Source organism: Kogia breviceps, chromosome 11, assembly GCF_026419965.1.
Source record: "Kogia breviceps isolate mKogBre1 chromosome 11, mKogBre1 haplotype 1, whole genome shotgun sequence".
Lineage (NCBI taxonomy): Eukaryota > Metazoa > Chordata > Mammalia > Artiodactyla > Physeteridae > Kogia > Kogia breviceps.
Window position 1 is genome coordinate 30,049,863 of NC_081320.1, and position 4,002 is coordinate 30,053,864.

At 43.2% G+C, this 4,002-nt stretch overlaps 1 long non-coding RNA gene across 4 annotated transcripts in view; it reads right to left on the bottom strand.

Annotated features, from left to right (window-relative positions):
* Window positions 1-3,944, bottom strand: part of LOC131765117 (uncharacterized) — a 112,643-nt gene extending 108,699 nt beyond the window's left edge. For 3 of the 4 annotated variants that reach the window (XR_010835437.1, XR_010835434.1, XR_010835435.1), the window contains exon 1: window positions 3,808-3,935. This is a non-coding gene — a long non-coding RNA (uncharacterized lncRNA). Of the gene's footprint in view, window positions 1-3,807 lie in introns of all 4 variants that reach the window. The other variant, XR_010835436.1, reaches the window with a different exon arrangement.
* Between the last annotated feature and the right edge of the window lie 58 nt (window positions 3,945-4,002).

The window sequence follows — 4,002 nt, forward strand, 5'->3', positions numbered from 1 at the left end:
ACGAATGCTTATGAAATATTATTTAGTGGATAAATCCCATATCTCTGCTTCTCAAGACATCTGAGTTGTTCTTTGCTCTTCCCAAATACCAGCTAGAGAGGAATAGGCTAAAATGCAATCAGGAAGTGGAGAGGACAGAGAAAGCTTAGAAGTCTTACTTTCTCTAGTAAGATTAGTTAGGAGTTAGAAAGTTTACCTCCAAACCCAAAGCTACTTTCTATGGAGAAGTAGTAAAGGGTAAATGCACTCTCAGTCATCTGATATATCCTAAAACACTTGACATGTCTGGAATCATACTTTCAGGGCAGACTTCCGGCCAACTCTGGCGATGTTCTACTGTGCGACAGCTGTAATGCTATAAAGGATCAAAAGTCCTGTACAAGTCCAGACATCTGCTCTTTACACAGTCTCTTCCTATATTATAGAAAAGTATAGAACAGAATGACACACGATTCTTTGTTGGTACAGATGAATCAGATGCTTTCTGCTGCCTAGTCAACGTGGTCACCATGAGGGAGTCAAGCAAGACTTCCAAACCCCTTGAATATGGCTCTTGCAAATACTGCTAGTTCCCTAGTCAAACTACGAAGAAAAGATCTAATGTTTTAGTAAGTGGAAAGATGATGATTTAAGAAATGGAAGTTTTACTTTTGTTGGCATATTTGAACCTTTTGGGAGTTGGGACATTTCTTTTTTTATTTTATTTTTTTTTATTATTACAGGCTACTTGAACAAGGCAACTGAGAAAGCACAGAATGGAAAAGCAACTGCCTTTGACAGAAAGATGTGGCAGGTTAAACTTTCTTGATTTTAACACTCCGAGCTGGTTAAATGCAAAATCTTTATTCAATAAATATGAACAGTGTGAAATTTATTTCAAATTTCCATTATGAATCATTAAGGCATCAAGAAAGAAAGGAATAAAGGTGAAGAGAAAAGAGCAACCATTCCCATTTGCTCTATCTCAACCAACTGCTCAATTCCTTCATCTCATTTACTATAATGTGTCGTTATCTTGTTTACCTGATTTTTGTTGTGGGACTATCATTCCCACAAGACTATAAACATAGTGGGAAAGCCCTTCTTTCTGTTCCCTGTCATACCCAGTGAACAGTCCAATACCTGCCCATTGCATTGTGTCTGTAGCAACAGAATCACCAGCAGTGCTGGTTAAAAATGCATATTCCTGGGATCCACTTCATTATCTACTGACTATTTTAGGTGGAGCTGTGGAATCTGCAATTTTAACCTTTCTAGATGATTCCAAATCACACCAAAGTATGAGGACTATGGAAAATCTTCACATCTCTGGAAGAGCCGCAAACCTACAAAAGTAACTGGAATCACCAAAGCACTGCAAGAGTTGCCTGAAATGTTAAAGGTATAAGTACTGGAGTAAAAGTTTGAAGGTCTCCACTTTTGCTAGGTAAGTAAAATAAACTCTATCTGAAATGAAAAGAAAATAGATAGCACTAAAAATTAAAGTTGCTACAGAGCATTTCAAAAACCCTAAATTATAGAAAGCTGATGTATGAGTTCCTGGAAAGCAAGAACCTCTCTTTATTGATATTTTTATACTTACTGCCTAAGACTGCATCTTGAATATAGTGTACACATTAAGAAAATAGAGAAAAGAACTGAACGGACAAAGATCAAAAGAGCTGAGTCCAAACGAAAAGTTTAGGCTTAAAAGGACTTTTTTGTCTTTCACACACTGAATAGTGAGTGCCTACTGTGGGCAATGATGCCCATTCCATGTGGGCAATGATGTCGCCTATGCAAACATAAATAACTTATCATAGTTTAACTCACATGAGCAATTGTATATACACATTGCAGAGAAAAACGATGTTCTGAGATAGATGGCTGTTTTGACTGACACAGTGAAAGAAATAGACATTTGAAAAGATTTAGTTACATAGTATGAAAAAAAAAGATTCAAACAGCAAGATGAAAAAGTAGCAGATGCAGGTCAAAATTTCCCTGAAGGGGTCTCTTGACAATCTTGATCCTCCTAAAGAGAGGCAATGTATTGAAATATTAATGAGTTTGTTCTCCCAGTTTTTTTCCCCTCCTTTATTTCAAGCAGGTAGTCAGGACCCTGATATTTCCTTCTTGCAGGACTTTTGGAAGGGCCGAGGATATAAGCTGCCTGAAGTCAACACGTTCTCCTGTCTTTTAAAAAACAATTCATGAAGAGATGAAATCAGATGTCCTTCTGAAAATAAGGTCCTAAGAGGAAACAGATGGTCCTGGACTGCAAAAGAGGGAAGAGGGGACGATTCCCCAGAGAGAGGAAGGAGGTAGAAGATGAGGGGTAGGGAGTTCTTAGAAGAGCAGGGGTCTTTGCCCCATTCTATCAGTGTTCCAGGAGGTGGCTGGATATCAAGTGTTGGCTAGGTGGAAGCCTACAACAGTGGCTCCCAGCTTTGCCAAGATTCTTGTACCTCATACGTAAACTTCAAAGCAGCAGTGGCACCACTCTTGAAGGGATTCTGCGAACTTCAGCAAGAGACATTTCAGTGGGAAGCATTACCAATGTCTAAAGCCCAGAGAAGACTCCTCTTGCATTGGCAATGCCTCTGCTCCCTGGATCATTTTACTGCTTGGAGAAAAGGGAGCCTCCAACATAATGAAGACTGAAATTTCCTGACAGCTGGATGGGAAAGGAACTTAGGTTGGATAGAAATTAATTTAAAGATTAGAAAAAAAATTAAACAATTTTCTTGCACATCAGGGTTTTCAGATACGAATCAAATCCTCAAAGGTCGACTTATCTTTAAATCTACATCCAATTAGTAATTTAAAACATTTTCCTTCAAACTACGGGGAAACTGCTTTCCATCACCATGTGAAGTGTTTTTCCTTTGGAGGGGATTACAGTACGACAGGATTGACATATTCATAATAGTTATTTAGCAAATAGTCGTCTAATCTCTGGGTCAGCAAGGAAGCTGAGGAAGGAGATGACTGCTTACAGGTTAGGCAGAACTCACTGACCAATTCTGGGTTTCAGGAGACTACCTTCTACCTTTTCAGTCCGTCAGATCCCAAAGGAAAGCAGTTTGGATGGGACTGGGAACGGGAATATGGTCAGGCCGGGATGGAAAGCTACGAACAGAAGAAAGTGTAACACGGGTCGAAAACCCATAGACTTGCACACCGTTCTACTCTCCTTCCGTTTCCTTTTATTTATTTTTTTTAAATTTTGTGGGCATAGGGGCTTCCCTAGTGGCGCAGCGGTTGAGAATCTGCTGGCCAATGCAAGGGACACGGGTTCGAGCCCTGGTCTCGGAATATCCCACATGCCGCGGAGCAACTAGGCCCGAGAGCCACAACTACTGAGCCTGAGCGTCTAGATCCCATGCTCCGCAACAAAAGAGGCCGCGATAGTGAGTGGCCCCCGCTTGCCGCAACTACAGAAAGCCCTCGCACAGAAACGAAAACCCAACACAGACAAAAATAAATAAATTTAAAAAGAAATTTTGTGGGCATACACTGTCCCCGTCGGATCAGGTCTCCACACTTGGCAGCCTGACATCCAGCCGCTGCTACACAGGTGTATATTATCCGCCTGGCGCCATAGCATTTCAGTTTGCGCCCCTGGATAGGACCCGACAAAGCAGAACTGCTTAACCCAAGGTAGCTGGCGGGTGAGCAGCGAGCATCTGCGGACCCGGGGATAAATGAGGCGTCGCTGGGCCCCGCGTCCTCCAACATGGCGGGGCGGCCACTCTGAGGGTTCCGTTCCCCGAGACCCCAGCTCGCTTCCAAGCCCCGGCGGTCGCCACACCGGCCGTTTCTTACCCGGAGGTACAAATCTGACACAGACTCCAGGTCCTCATGCTCCTGGCTCCCGGGGTCAGCTCCATAGCTCCTCCGCACGCGCAGCTCCTGCAACTCCACCGCACTGACCTCAGTCCAGTCAGTCGGCGGGGAGGGGCGGGTTTAACGGACGCACGGCCTACTTCCGGCGGCGCCAGAGACGCGGACGGGTCAAAG